The sequence below is a fragment of the Mirounga leonina genome, unplaced genomic scaffold (genome assembly GCF_011800145.1).
Source record: "Mirounga leonina isolate KUSES-001 unplaced genomic scaffold, KU_Mleo_1.0 Mir_165, whole genome shotgun sequence".
In the NCBI taxonomy this organism is placed as follows: domain Eukaryota; kingdom Metazoa; phylum Chordata; class Mammalia; order Carnivora; family Phocidae; genus Mirounga; species Mirounga leonina.
In genome coordinates, this window is record NW_023270415.1 from 36,213,072 (window position 1) to 36,230,150 (window position 17,079).

General features: G+C 38.2%; 1 protein-coding gene and 1 pseudogene across 1 annotated transcript in view; both read right to left on the minus strand.

Moving 5' to 3' along the window:
- MMP16 (matrix metallopeptidase 16) overlaps positions 1–17,079 on the minus strand; it is a 278,540-nt gene that overhangs the window by 203,630 nt on the left and 57,831 nt on the right. The window lies entirely within an intron of this gene.
- Positions 8,390–8,554, minus strand: LOC118015507 (annotated as a pseudogene).

Genomic DNA, 17,079 nt, shown 5'->3' on the forward strand with positions numbered 1-17,079 from the left:
TCCCAAACCACTGTGCCACCCAGGCACCCCAGGAGAGCAGTTCTTCTGAAGGAATAGGAAATAATAATATCCAATTAATAAAGAATAAAACTATTAAACAGTTCCAAGAACTACAAAGGCATAACGGAGCAAAGTCAGAAATACTCACTATGATTATCTTAAGTCTTCACTGAGTGTTTAAAATATACTCAGAAGGCAGTATTTAATACAATAGGAAGATTTTAAATAATTTTTAAAAAGAGTCTCAACAAAATTATATTGGAGGGACACCCGGATGGTTCAGCCGGTTAAGCGTTGGACTCGATTTCAGCTCAGGTCATGATCTCAGGGTCCTGAGATACAGCCCCGTTGTCAGGCTCCATGCTCAGCCGGCAATCTGCTTCTCTCTCTCTCTCTCTCTCTCCATCCCTCTCTCCCTCTACCCCTCCCCCCTCTTTAAAAAATTATATTGGAATATTTTTTTATTATGTTCAGTCAGCCAGCATGCAGCACATCATAAGTTTTTGTTGTAGTGTTCAACGATTCATTAGATGCATATAACACCTATTACACAGGAGTATTTCCTACTATAAAGCACTTTTAATCTTGTCATTTTTAGGCTTTTGTAACACTTTAATCATGTAAACTGTTATCATTATATTAGTTTTCAGAAGCAGATGACTGAGTACCCCGGGGGTATGAAGAAGTGCCAGCCATCGGGGAAACACATGATGCATGAGTCCGGCTGGTATACCTGGTGTAGCACTGGCTGCTCCTGGGCATTCTCTGCCACTGGACATAGGGCAAGGCGAACAGACGAGAGAACACGTCGTGCTTCCCAACAAGAACATCTTCCCTCCAGTCCAGGAGAGGGTGCATAAAAGGAGAGGGAGATTGACAAGAAAATGTGGGAAAACCCTAGGGCAACTCCAGATGCAGCAGGCCAGAGAAGAGGCAAGTCCTGGGTCGTGGATGGAGGATAGGCTCTGGGTATATTGTTGGCCCTTGCCCTGGACGGATCATTAATCACCTCATTACCATTCCCAGTTGCAGGAATAAAGTCACGGGACACACGACAGAGTATGTGTGCCCGGCTGTCCGCAAGCATTTCCTCCTACTACCATTTCTTGCCACGATGCTTAGGAGTCTGAGGTTCTCAAATGTGGCCACATGTTGACTTTACCAAGGCAGCTTTGAAAAACACTGAGCCTTGGGCCCCACACCAGACCAAGTGAATCAGAAGGGGAGAGGGAAAGACTCAGCAAGGCATGGATATTTAAAAAATCTCTCCAGATTATAATACTCACTACCCTGAGGTGCCACCCTCACCCATCCACACACACACAACTCCCAAAGACTGGGAGACATAAACTGAGGCTGGGGCTTCACTAGCTGATAATCTCTGGAGATTCTACCCACCTATAGCGCAACCTTTGTAAAAGACAGACCATGTACAAAACCATCTATACCATACGATGCAGAATTAATGAATTCAGGCAGGACAAATATTTAAAATAAGTATAAAGAATATCATCAAAAGATAAGAGAAAAATTTGAATATTTGAGCAGGCCTAAGAAGATAGAACAACAACAACAACAAAAACACAGCTGGAGATATCAAGTGCACAAACTATAATTGTAGAAATAATAAACTCAACATATTGATTGAAGAGTAGAGGGGTTTGGGGTGAAGAATGAATTAGGGACCTGACAATATAGATTAAGGAGTGTTTCCACAAAGCATCAGGGAGAAATAAATGGAAAATGTAAAGAAAAATTTCAGAAATACAGAAGACAGAGGCAGGGTGAAAAAAAGGTAAGGTCTCAGTCAAAGGCATAGGTTCCCACAGGTGCCCCTCTGCCTCTTTACTGGAGAACCTCTATTCCCTTAATCCTCCTGAATTAAGCCCCATAGCTTCTGAGGCTTCCAGTATTTCCACTCGGGATTTCCAAGGACAGTAATTTCTCACATACCTGCTCATCACAATATACCAGAAGGACTTGCCTAGTGTAATGGTAGCACGAAGATTTCTGAATTGAGAACAGGAAAAAGGAACTGTCCCCCAGGCAGAAGTTGATGAAAATAATTTTGTTCCTGGAGTCATCTTGGACATAGTTAAAAATAAACTTTTAGTGTGTTTCCCTACCACAATACCATGAATATTACTATGGCTAATTTCCAGGACTTAAAAGAGTATTTTCATCAAATTAAATTTGAAATCCCACTTGTTATGATTTTGGGGGAAATCTCATATTTGATCTGTTAAAAAAGAAAAAAGCCTATCAGCAACACAATTCTTTAAATAAGCTGGCTGGGATGGATCAAAGTTTAGAGATCTTTGGCAAAGCACAGAACCAGCAACCCAGCCATCCTAGTGACAATAGGGGACACCAGGGCAAAAACAGATAAAACCTGCAAGATAGAGAAGAGTCCAAAGTTCACAGTGTCATTTGATATGCTTGGGATCGAGGAGGATCAACATAGAGGGTCAACCTGATGGGGACTGAGGCCGACTTAAGTAAAAAGCCAAATTTGGAAGTCAGTGAGGCAAGAATGAACATAAATAGGCCCTGATCAGAAAGGGGAACTTATGTGGAGTGCTCAGCAACTACCTAGGACCTAAACAGTTCTTTGTCATTTGCCTTTAGGGCCCGCAGAGGTCTGATGAATGGCTGAAGTGAAGCAGAGTAAAGATGAAAAAAAAAGTAATGAAGACCTGTCAGATATTACAATTACATTCACATCACATTCTCAGCCTAGAGAAGAGATCCATCTCCTAATCTTTAAGAGAACACCAACCCTTTCTGACTGCAGGGTATTCTCCCCACTTTAACATCCATATGTCAAAAGGGACCTTTAACTCGGACTGATTCAGGAATAGAAGCTATAGTCTACTGACTGACACCTAAGAATGTCCTTCCCCCTAGCCAGACAAATATTTCTCTGGAGTATCATTCCCTTTTCCTCGGCCAACACCTCCTCCAGGCAGTGACTTTACGAAGGGAAGCAAGAACCCTAGTTGTTGCAGAATCCTACACCACAGAGTCAGGCTGCAAGGATAGAGAGGTTGGCATAAAGATGGAATTGTGTCTCTGTCCAACAAAATATGTTTCTAATATTCCAAAGCAAGACAGCTCAGCTAGGAAGCCTATTTTAAGATTCTGTTTTTCAACAAGCACTGAAGTGCTTTACTAAATTAAATATAATGTTCCTAAAATATTTTACTTCTCTGGTTTTGACACTATTTGTACACATTAATAGTCTAGTTACACAGGCGAACATTCATCTTTGTAACCATCTTACTTACTTTTCTATCAGCTGCTTCTATTTCCCCATCATTCAAAATAGGCTCTCATCATAGAGAACAACAATCCCATTCCCAAATTATTTCATTTCTTAATATTTTGGTTAAACATATATTTTCAGTGCCCAATCCACTGCTGCCTTGCAAATTTCTATTGCATTTTCATGATCCAAGTTCAGAAATCATCAATGCTTAATGGCTCCCTAACCAGAAACTCTGCAAAGCTCTATATAAAGCTTGACTGTACAGAACATTTTGCACAAGAGTATATTTTTTTCTTTAAATAGACTGGGCATAGGTATCATGTATTTCTTAGTTTTCAATTCCAAGCACCTGATACCATGCCAGCATATGGAAGACACTCTAAATAATTCTACTATTGAGCACTAATATTAAGAAAAAAAAAAGAGTAAAAAGTTCCAAACTTTTCATTTCCTTAAATAAAAAGCCATAAGAGTTTAAAGGTGACACTACTACTATTAATTTCATTTTACAACCACTTAATCAAATGTGAGCAATTTTATTTTTCCTTGGGAAAGCCCAAGGGAGCTCAACTATTAAATCAGACTGTTTTGTAAGTAATCATCAACAATAACCAACTTAATATAAAATATGCAAAAAGATAATTGGTAAATGATGAATATATTTTACCTCCTAAAATTCATATTAACATGTTTAAGAGTGCCATTAAGAGGTCCCTGAAATTTATCAAAGCAGCCCCAGTGTCTGTAATTCTTTGATGTAGTTTTATACTCCTCTAGTGTTTATGATACTCTGATAGTTGGTTTTCCTATGGTGCATTGTAGTAGCCCGTTTTCTACACATGCTGTTTCTAGCTCATGGTGCTCATTATCTTAATGGACAATTACAGCTCTCCAACTGATTTCTCAATCACCACAGTTAATAGGAAGATTTTCATTATTGCCTACACTTTCAGCTCTTGAATAGCAAGTATTTTACTTATTTCCCCTTTGAACTATTTTCCCAGCTTCATTAAAAACAAAACAATACTCTATCTGTCAAACATAAAGAATGAAGAAATAAAGTTCCAAAACCTAATATCAAGATCTAGATAAAAATAAAGTTGAATAGCATTTTTAATAAGAAAATTTCAGGAAAAAAGTGGTTTTCTGCTTCTTAACAAGAGAAAAGAATAAAATGTGACAGAATTTAACAGAGTTGCAGGAATTTAAGTCACATTTCACATCATCTTCCAGAATTTTTAATTATATCCCCCAAACATTTTAAAATGCATAATAAAAATTAAATTAACTTAAAACTCTCCTCAGGATATTCAGCCTTAACACTTTGGTTCAGTCAAAGCAACATAACTGATTACACAATTGTAACATTAATTTCCCTGAGTGGTGTATGTACTTCTAGCTTGAGGAATCTAGCAATTTTTAATACTTATTTTCTCAAAATAAGAGCAAAGCATTTTAAAATTTCTTTTTCGAAAGAAGCCAATGTGAAGTAACAGTCATGTAAACCAGAGGTCAGTGTGAAACATAAATTCCAATGACAGATTCTCTTCAGTGAGCACCTACCATGTACTGGTCACTTCACAAACATCATCTTTAGGCTGCTACACATATAAAATAGGCACAGAATGGTTAAGTGGCTTTTTGAAAATCACACAGCTAATAAATGAATGATCTGGGATTCAAAACCAAATCTGTCTTCACACTACCTCTTGCCTACATGTGCTCTTGCTTCCTTTCAACAGCAAGGACTGCAAAGGAATTACATAGGACCCTTTTTTGGCTTTTAAGGAATCCTTCTTAAAACTGACCTTGAATTTCCAAACCAATCATGGCCCTTCAGCAAATTTGTAATTCCTGGGCTCTAATTTAGATGTTGGAAGATGCTGAATAAAAACATTTGAAAATGGTATGCACCACTGATTTTTTTAAGATTTTATTTCTTTATTTATTGAGAGAGTGAGAGAGAGCATGTGCATGCAAGAGGAGTAGGGGCAAAGGGAGAGAGAGAGAGAGAGAGAGAATCCCAAGCAGACTCTGTGCTGAGTGTGGAGCCAATGCGGGGCTCCAACCCATGACCCCAAGATCATGACCCAAGCCAAAACCAAGAGTTGGAGGCTTAACCAACTGAGCCACCCAGGTGCCCAATGGACCATTCATTTTTGTTGGTGGTTTAATGCATACATTTCTATGTAAAATAATAAATGAATAAAAATACAGCCCTTCTTTTCTACATTTCATGTAAATACCTGTAAATCTACTTAGTAGCCACATTTCCAGTTCTAGGTATTCACAGCTTAAAATTTTAACTTTTATCATTGTTTTCCACTCATCGTATTTTCCCCAAAGTATACGATCAGTTCTTTTCTGACAATTTTCCCTATTACCTTAAATAAATAATGAATTACCAATGTCACTGTTTTGAGTTATAACATTTTTTTTAAAGATTTATTTACTTGAGAGAGAGAAAGAGCATGAGCTGGAGGGAGAGAGAGAGGGAGAAGCAGGCTCCCCAACTGAGCAGGGAGCCGGACATGGGGCTCGATCCCAGGACTCTGGGATCATGACCTGAGCTGAAGGCAGACGCTTAACCAACCGAGCCACCCAGGCGCCCCCTCTTATGATATTTTTTATGGTTTCTGTCAAATAAACATTGAGTACGCTTGTGCACCAAAAACAATTTTGTATGGATATTTACTTAGGAATGAAATTTCAGGATATATATAATCTAGATGGCTGCAGTCACTCATTCTTGCTGTATAAGAATAGCTTTTAATTCTTGTTCTTTTTTTTATATCGAATGGGCACATCTAAAAAAATCATAATTGGGTTGCATTCTCTCCATATATTTGTATCACTCTAAAAAGTCGACTGTTTATAAATTGAGTGTAAAGGGAGAGTTTGTAAAAATTTGGTACATAAAATGATAATGCAAATTAGGTATCCTGACACCTGGTTCAAGCCAAACAGATTTGAAAAAAAAAAAAACACTCGCTAACCAAGTAGTAGATTTGAAAAATAAATGAGCACATGTCTGAGAACTGTGAAGAGTAGAAATGAAATTCTGATAAGGCAATTCCTTAGGAAGACAGTTGCTTCCTTAATTAAAATTCAATTTTCTTTCTTTCCATCTACTCCTTCAGCTTTATAATATATTTATCAGTTATTTGTAGAAATCTTGGTTAAACAGCACACCCAGCAGCCATTTGACACTCTTAGTACTATTAGTGCCATTAATAATATTCATTTAAATGATACTGTATATTTTTCCAGGCCTTTTATATACATTTAGTTTTATATACATTTATATACATTTAGTTGTCACAATATCCTTCATAAAATAGGATTTTCCTTGAGGTAGAACATAATCCCCCACTTTTTAAGTGTGGGCTATATGCAGTAACTTCTTCCCAAAGAGTATAATACAGAAGGGGGAAAAGAGCAATTTTACAGTACAGAACCCTGAAAAACACTACCTCAGCCAAATGATCAAGATTGACATCAACACAGTGATAAGTCATGTTGACAGGATGTACTCTTAATACAATGTAATGAACCATGTACTTTTCCATTGTGGTCTTCCTCTTAACACTGGTAACCTCAGTCTAATTGTGAGAAAAACATTAAACAAATACCAGTTAAGGGGCATTCCACAAAAACATCTGCTACTCCTCAAAAGTGTCAAGGTCATCAAAAACAAGGAAAATCTGAGAAACTGTCATTGTAGCAGAGAGGTGCTAAGGAGATATGGCAACTAAATGTAATGTGGTATTCTGGATGAGAACTTGGAACAAAAACTGGATGACATATAAACTAAGTAAATCTGAATAATATGTGGACTTTAGTTAATAACAGTATATCAATCTTGGACCATTAATTGTGTATCGCAAATGTACCATACTTGAGTAAGATGTTAACAATAGGGGACACTTATTCTGGAGAATATGGGATTTATCTGTATTATCATCACAACCTTTCTAAAAAACTAAATCCATTTTAAAATAAAAATTTGGGGGGCACCTGGGTGGCTCAGGCCGTTAAGCGTCTGCCTTCAGCTCAGGTCCTGATCTCCAGGTCCTGGGATCGAGCCCCACATCCGGGCTCCCAGCTCAGCGGGGAGTCTGCTTCTCCCTCTCCCTCTGCCTCTCCCTCTGCTTGTGCTCTCTCTGTCTCTCTCTCTCTCTCAGATGAATAAATAAAATCTTAAAAAAAATAAATACTAAATAAAATAAAATAAAAATTTTATTTGAAAAAAAGAGGGAAGAATTCAAACACACACACACACACACACGTCCTAAGTTATAGTTAGAAAACAGAGCTTTTCTGAGATCAGGTTATCCGTCTAGATCATTAATAGAAGCTGAATTTAAACCAAGAGCAGATTTTCAAACCTAAAAGTAAAGCTTTCCTCTACTATAACTGCACTTCTCCTTGAACACATTCATTGTAAATAAAGGTTTGATACATCCATTTGAGTTAAAAACAATAGATCCTTACTTGCCGATAGATAAGCAGGAAGAGAAGGGTTAACTGTAATTTTTAATATATGTGCATCGAACACAGAATACTCCTATACTCATACACACCAAGGATGGACAGCTGAGCAACAGTCTAATTTTGCCACAGTAAAGCATACAGCTTGGGCAGTTTTGTTTTGTTTTAATGGTGGAATCCAATCATTTAGATCCCAATTTCTGCAGTGATGGCTTTAGGGAACTTTTCTGCAGATACTAAGTTTCATTTTCTCCTACTGTATCTTTTCATTTATCCAGAGGTCATGCTTATCTCTCCTCTTGGTTGAACCTCAAGGTTGTCCCAGCTTATCTTTGTAATGTCTCTGCACCTGGTGTCCCTGATCTTATTAAAACAGCTCATCTCCTGTTTTCAGCTTGTGATTTTTCTAGCACTATTTTTAACCCATTTATTCTTTCTTCACCAATTCTTTGTTGTATAGTTGAATATTTTTTAAGCCAAGCCATGTTATAATCAGTAATGTTCTAAATGCTTAAAAATAAGGGAAAAATGCTTCTACCATATTATTCATCAAAGACAGGACCTCTCTCTCTCTCTAAAATAAATAAATCTTTAAAAAAAAAAAAAAAAGACAGGACCTAACAAAATTACTGTTTTATTTGTAAAAAACAATTTTATTAATTTGCAATTAGCCTGTATCTAATGAGAATCAATCTTTCCAGCTAGATGAATGGGCTAATGTTCTTTCTTTCCAATTAGCAATAATCGCGCCTCGGATAAACCTCATTGGCTACGATACTGCCACTGCACAAAGCTGTTTTTTCTTTCCAAAATGAAAAACTGAATGGTCAAAAAGATTTTTCATAACAACCTCTGATGTTGAATGCCCTAAATATGTGAGCATGTAACCTAATGCTTTGATTTCTCTTTAAGCCTCCTCTGAGGTAGGATTTTGACCTCTTTCCCACCCTGGGAAGGGGAGTCCAAAGACACTCAGAATACAGGAAACCTGTTCCTGAATCTAACCCCAACTTTTATATACCCACACTCAAAATTCTAAATATTGGCCACTAAACCAGCATAGCCACACAGCAATAAGACCAGTCAAAAGATACTGTTGTTAATACTCCTGAAGACCCTCGGTGCCCAGCAGCAATCTGTACCTTCATGAGTCCTCTCTGACAACTCGGTGGCCAACATTAGTCACTGCCCCTACTGCCCATGTCTACCCAGTATAGCAACTGCGTCATGGACAAGAGCTCAACGTCTGGAGAAACAGTTTCAGGAGCCTTTGGGGGAGAGATTTGGAAGCAGAGCACAGGGGCAGAGTCCTAAGCACCAGTGTACAAAGGTCTTGATGGAAAAGGGAGATGTTCTGGGCACTGCTAGAGATTGGGAAGGCGGGACGCAGAGGGACACTTCTAGACATATCAAGCCAGGCAGTGACCCAGTGGGACTGGTTTCTTTGATTTCTGAGTTTTGCATTCCCAACCCTACCTTTTATCTCTTCACTTCTGTCAAGATAAAAACCAGAGCTGGACAGTAGTTAAAGCAGTAAAGACTGATTTTATTCAGGACTATTGCAATAGGGGAAAAGAGTCCTCAACATGCAACTGAGCTCAATTCCAAATACTGCATGCAAATGGGAATTTAGAGCCATGGCGGGGGTGGGGGGGATCAGATGAAAAATTACTAAGAGGAACCATGGGGGGTAAGGGGAGTTCTAGATGAAAAGGGTTCTTGCCAAAGACAGGCCAGTGTGATCAGATAACATCTGAGGGATGGTGGAGGATAAGCAACCTGATCACCAGATATTGAGGGTGATCACATCAAGGGTGGGGAGATACTGGTTAAATTGGCCTAGTAGTCAAGGAAATACACAGATGGGCCTAACACAAGATTCAAGATCCTGGCTAAAGTTTGGTCAAACAAAGAATGTTTGTCAGTCCTCATTCTTGTTCAAAGGAAAGAAGAGACATTCTTTTCTTTGAAGAAGAGAAGAATATAAGTTTGTTTCTCATTTGGTTGCTTTCTGTTCATTAAGGACCAATTGAATCATCTGTTGGGACCTGGTAGTAAAGGGTATTTGTTGGATGGTATTAGAAGCCAGGCATTTAATGAAGGGAGTTTATATGAGAGTAAAAGAAAAACAAAGATTAACAGTTAAAAATCCACTTTCTAAGTCCAGAGGTAAACCAGTCAAGAAGATTTCTAGATGCTGGACTTGAAGTAACATTAGATGGTGGAGTGAGGACAGTACTGACAACCCAAGAGATAACCTGGTTTACAGTCTGAATGTCTCTTGTGATGGCACGGGGTGTACTGGGGAACTTTCTGAGTACCCCGTACAGCAACAGGCACAGAGGCTGCCCATACATGATCTGTTATGGGGACTTCCTTGAAAGTCTCTACCAAGTCATCCAACTTCAGCTTGCAGGGCTTTGGGAAGAGGCAGTTTTAGTTCTCAATGATTCCAAGTCAGAAGGGAGAAAAAGATGGCATTAATTTGGAGAGATGCAAGCTGATATGGGAGGAAACTAGAATTCAGAATCCAGTCTAGTTTACAGGGAGATAACAAAACCTTCAGACAATGAACAGGACTAGAATTTAATACTCATAAAGGCATGCTATAATTTTCCATTGAAACATAATTTTTCTCTCTGCAGTCACTCCCATTTCTATCAAAGTAAAATTAATTTGTTTGCAAAATAAGTCTCTTCTCTTTAAACTTGGCCTGATTATTTACATAAATGCAGCAAGAATAGCGATTGACCACATAGGTCTTCTGAGTTTGCTCTGCTGGAACTCTTCATAATCAATCTCAGGTTGGACTTTTAAAAGCCTCTCAAGGCTAGGAATCCAAGGAAAGGAGTCGCCATCAGATCTTGCCTGAAATACCTATAAATTTGAGTGAATTCCTTTCTTCTTGAGGTCCTCAAAATATCCTGAGGTTCCTGGGCCTGCCAGGAAGTGACCTTCCTTACTAATCTATAAAGCTAGAAACTGTACAAGCAAGATACCAGGCAATTTTTCAAAGGGGGGCTTTATTTCAGTCAAAGTCTTGGTATTATAACTAACATTTCCAATTGTGACCTGTTATAAGAAGAACAGATTCTTACTGAACTTATGCAAATAATGATATTACCATGAAAATAAGAATATCCAATAAAAGTTTCTAAATTCTAGAAGGATCAGATAAGGAGTAAAAGAGAGATGTTTCAATCCTGTTCACAAAGGCATAATGTACCAAATTTGTTGTAAGTTACACATAGCTGAAGAGAAGAGGGAAAAGGTTTCCTTAAATCTGAAAAACAAAAGATTAAAGAACCAGCAATATTTCAAACAAGAACTCATAAAAAACATGGAGCTTGAACTTACAACCCCAAGATCAAGAGTTGCATGCTGTACTGACTGAGCCAGCCAGGTGCCCCATCAATTCAGTGGTATGATTTTAAAGTTATCAGAAACCTGTACTTATCAGAGTCATCTGTATGAATTTCTTCTTAGATGAAGCACTTTTGCAAAAGCATCAGAGTAAAACTGATACTAACACAACTTCCCTTCCTTATGGAGACAAGCCTCTCACAAACTGAGAAGCCTAGGACTCTAACCCAGCCTCTGTCTAGGACTCTAACCCAGCTTCTAGAGTATACTCAGAGTCTAAAGAATCAAAATCCGTCCCTACCAGCTTCTTTGGATGTTTGAACAGAGCAAGGGCTTAGGAGCTGGATTCACCAACAGACCCCCAATCAGTCAATCAGCAGTGAAGAATGTTCAAAGATATGTACTCAGGGGCCTAGGTGAGTGGTGAGGGGGTCCAATGATGAGCTGGTCCCATCTAAGTCAGGGCACCAGAACTGTCGAAGAAAAACCAGCGCTGGACAGTAGTGAATGCAGTAAAACCAGATTTTATTCAGAACTATTGCAATAGGGAATAAGAGACCTTAGTACAGAACTGGGCTTAATTCCAAATACACAGTGAAGGACAAGGGCTAAGGAACAGGGTGGGGGTCAGTGGATGGAAAATTACTAAGAAGAACCTTCAAGGGTAAGGGGATTTTTGGCTAAACCAACCTGACAGGATTCTTAATGAAGCCAGAGTGATCATACATCACTTGAAAAATGGTGAAGGATGAGGGGCCTGATCCAATATCAAGGGGGCGGAGGGAAGGTTCTGGTTAAACTGACTTAGCAGAGCTCTTGCTAAAACTAGATTCTACAAGGAAATGACAGATGGGCCTGGAAGAAGGTTCAGGAGCCCCACTTAAGGTTGGTCAAGCATCCATCATTTTGAAACACGCTCTTTTGTGAATAACTCCCCAGGTACTCAATATTCCCCCAGGGTGGGAGCATGGCTTAAGCACCTTTTTATCCCCAGGCAGAACTTTCATAAGTGTTTCTTGAATTGTTGAACTCTTTCAGTACGGGAACTAAAACTGAAATGTGAAGACCATCCCAGAAAGTGAGTGTGTAAAAGAATGACATTTTGGTTTAGTCTCAATTTGTTTTACTGATGCTAACCACTTGAAGATGACCTATGGGATTCAAGAGCACAAGAAAACCTAGCGAAGATCATGATGTGAAGTTGGCAGATTTCTCACGATGCTTTTATTTTCTTGAATAATGTTATGCTGTTAAAAGACCGTATAAGGTTGGCATTATAGAAAATAGCTAAGTCTAAAGTTAAATATTAAAGAACATTCAATTCAACCTTAAAGAGGGCCTTTGAAATAAAGCTGATAACCCTTGGGTGCAATTATTTTTAACTGTCATTATTTTGGTTCCACTATCAGAGTATTGTTTAAAGCAGATACATAAACAGAGCTTTCATATGAACATATCTCATACTGGTGTCCTTTCTGCCACCAAGCCTGTCTCTAAAGTGACAGAGATGCTAGTGTACATTTCCCTTCAAACAATGCTGTTTTCATGAATGAAGGCAAGAAGCAAGACAGGAATAATGCAAATGAAATGGCCTCTTCCTAGTTCCCTGATTGACTTCTCAGACTTTCCTGTGCTCCCACACAGCTGCTCCCCTGAGGTCCCTACACAGAAACACAAAGGTTTACTATTAGAGAGTAGTAAAACCGAATCATGCGGTTTCTTTAAATGTTTGCCAGGAACTGCTGGAGTCAAATCTATCATTTGGTGAGTTAGGGTAATTCTGAAATGGCACAAAGTCCTAGAAGAATCTGTCCATGCACTGAATTAGTTGAGAAGTGCCAGAGTTGCAGAAATTCGATCAGTTTCTTCCATTTGGCCACAATCTTAGTTTTCAGAGAAATCCTTGCAAAATTTTTGCCTATTTAATATTATCAAATATTAAATATTTTCAAAAGACTCACTTATGGTTACTTGAATAGAATTATTTTAGATGTCAACTATTCTAGCTCAAAATGTCTCATTTCATAAACAATGAAACTGGCTGGCACAGAAGTCAGACAACTTGCCCAGTGTTACACAGCTAAGGAGCCTAAGATAGCAACCCAGGTCTTCTGATTATAAGACAAGTGCTATTTCACCATGTCCTCCTTCTGTCCAGTAAACATTTCTGTGTAGAATAAAAAAAACTTTTTTAAACGAAGGTAAAGCCCTGAAACATAATTTGTTTTCCTCTCTAAATGAAGGAGTCTTAAAGTATCTGTAACTAATGAGGATCAATCTGATTTTAAAATACATCCAAAGAATTTGGCAAGTCTTTCCCAAAATTAAGTGATTGATCTATGGAAAATTTTCCTCCCAGCATATGAACTCCTTTTTGTGCGAACATGTTTAATGAACCATTTATGAATACCTTCTACCTGCAGGAAAATATCCTAGATGCCGATCGTAACATGATAGGCTTTGGAGGCAACCACACTGAACATATACCTTCTAGCCTATCAGTGGAAATAACTACATACTGTCAATTAAAGAAAATCATTACTTTTTAATTTAGTAAACTATAAGATGGATAAGATTTAGACAAATATAAATAGTTTGAACATCTACTATCAAAAACTGCTCTGAGCTCTTGCCTTCTTTTTTGTTCTTGAAAGATGTTCAATAGTCTAGGGCTTTGGACCCTTTCTTGGCTTCTCCCAAAACATCAGGAAAGTCACACCTACCAACACGAGGGCCAGGCTTTGGCTTGCATAAGGCAATGGCATGCTGCTTTCCTTGGTCCGCCTTCTCCTCTACCCTACATGCATAAGGGAGTTCTTGGTTTCCTGCCTGGGACTAAGCCCCAGTTTACTCTCAGAAAAGAAACAAAGTTTACTTTATAGCCAATTCCTATGGCCTGTTCTAAGAAGAAAGTCAACCTACAGAAGTAAGCATATATATGTCACTTTATCTGTCATCACCTTGCTTTCCTCCCTTCTCTCTTCCCAAGCTGTCCTTCCCTAAACATCCTATAACACACACACACACACACACACACACATCGGGAGAGTGGCAACACACTCCTAACTGGGGGGCACTGGCTTATAATCGCCCTAGCAGAAATATAAATGTCCACATTTTATGACCATGCTCTTTTTTTTTGCTGGAAGCTTTTGTTAGGTCACCACAGCTCAGTGTTATTCTCTCTTTCTTTCAGAACCTATTTAAGCAATTCTAAATGTAAAAATACGACAGTTTTCAAAAATAAGAACCATAGATTCATTACAATTTTGCTGAATTTCTTTTGTCCTACCCTCAATAAGATGACCACTGCTTTCTGTACAATGTGTTTTCTCACCTTCTTCTATTTCAAAATTCAGTAATTTAATTTTCTTAAATGTTATAACTAGTTGTCACTTTGCATCTTTTTAATAGCTCTTCTTAACAACATTTAATGAGGCTGAATATTATTTTATTTCAATGGATCTAGTGAATCTACACATAGAAAAGTTGGTTACACTTAAACTTAAGGATCTGCATTCATTCAACAAACACACGAGACAGTCTTTGCTCTTAAAGAGCCCAGAATCCTAGGATGACAGCCCTATATACATAATAGTAAATACCTATGGACTATAAACTCTAGCGACCTGTACAAGGAAGAGAATGAAGGAAGGGTCACCTTCCAGGAAATCAAGATTTACTAGAGGTCATGTCTATGCGGAATTATGTATGTACAAAAAGTGTAGCTAATGGGGAGACAAAAATACAAATAAATGGAAAGTTAAATATAGTTTATCCCTATGACCCAGCAATTGCACTACTAGGTACTTACCCAAAGGACACAGACATAGTGATTCAAAGGGGCACCTGCACCCCGATGTTTATGGCAGCAATGTCCACAATAGCCAAACTATGGAAAGAGGCCAGATGTCCAACGACAGATGAATGGATAAAGAAGATATGATATATATATATATATATGATGGAATATTATATATATATATGATGGAATATTATATATATATGATGGAATATTACTCAACCATCAAAAAATGAAATCTAACCATTTGCAACGACCTGGATGGAACTAGAGAGTATTATGCTAAGCAAAATAAGTCAATCAGAGAAAGACAATTATCATATGATTTCACTCATATGTGGAATTTAAGAAACAAAACAGAGGATCATAGGGGAGGGGAGGGAAAAATAAAATACGACAAAATCAGAGAAGGAGACGAACGATAAGAGACTCTTAACTAAAGGAAACAAACTGAGGGTTGCTGGTGTGGAGGCAGGTTGGGGGGATGGGGTAACCAGGTGATGGGCATTAAGGAGGGCATGTGATGTAATGAGCACTGGGTGTTATATGCAACTGATGAATCACTAAACTCTACCTCTGAAACTAATAATACACTATGTTAATTAATTGAGTTTTTAAAAAAATGTTAAATATACTTTATTACTTTTGACTGTTGGCATAGTTCATGCATCTAGTAAACATCAACTCTTTCTAAATAGATTAATTCCCTTTAAGGAATCTACCATTTATGGGGCTTAATATCTCTAACAGTAAAGCTTGTTCTAATTTTATTTATAATTTATTGCCATAAATTCCACTAGAATATAGACCCATGGGGACAGAGGTTGTTTGTTTCTTTTACTCACCAGTGCGTGATAAGCATTAAGAACAATGCTTGATTCATACTATGCACTGAATAAATATTTGTTAAACTGACTAAATGAATGAATACCTTGGCATTTCATTTTTAGAAACATTTACAGAGTGTACTGCCTATTGGATACACTCGGTCTCACTCTCCCATTAAAGGTGATACAAAAAGGCTCACACCTAAACCTTGTCTTAATAAAGTTTACAATTAAATGGAAGAAAATATGAGGGTCAGGGACGTTACTTCTCAACTCTCTGAAAGAAACACATTTTCCAGGAGGAAAAGGGTGGGCTGATGGGGAGGAAGAGTTGAACACATTGGAAGGGCACCTAACTTCACTGCCTGAAGCTAGGAAAGTCACACTTCGAGATGTTTCTCTTGCCCAGGACTTGCTTCTCATCTTCTCCTTCCCCATAGCTTTGTCCAGGCTGCGTGTGTTAACACCTCTGCTAAGTTAATATAATTTCCTTTCATGCCTGCCTTCAAGAAGAAAGATGATTAAAATGCACCTAGTTCTGCAGTCAGAAGCCTATACTTAAGATCAGTAGCTAAAATAGGTTTTCAATTTCAAAAACTATGAATAGCTTTACCAGAGAGAGTTTCCAGTGAATCGGCTGTAAGGCATACTAATCCATGTCTAACACCACATCAGGTCTCTCCCTGACTTGAAAAATCACTCTCTGCCTAAGCCCTCACTGTCCTTCCTGAACTCTCCCCCTCCGTAGTAGCCTTTTGTTCTAAAACAAAGACAATCACTTAAACAACCAAGACTAAACAAAACTTTATGTACAAAAAGTATACCTTTTTTTTTTTTTAAAGATTTTATTTATTTATTTGAGACAGAGAGAATGAGAGACAGAGAGCATGAGAGGGAGGAGGGTCAGAGGGAGAAGCAGACTCCCTGCCGAGCAGGGAGCCCGATGCGGGGCTCGATCCTGGGACTCCAGGATCATGACCTGAGCCGAAGGCAGTCACTTAACCAACTGAGCCACCCAGGTGCCCACAAAAAGTATACCTTTTGAACAAAATTTTATCCTGTGATTTCCCCAACATGTGGTGCACAGTAAGTGTTAAATAACTGTTTACAGTAAGAGGGAAGAGTAAAGGCTTATAACTCCAAAAATATTTCCATTTCTAACCTGGACAAAATGAATCATGTTACTTTTGTTCTCTTATCTCAACAACTTAGAAATTCTGTTATTTCTTTTTATAGAGAGAAGGCATAATGTAATGAGGGAATACTGTAGGAAAAAAAAATACCTCTAGCTGATAGAAATCATTTAAAATCAAAATACTTGATCTAGT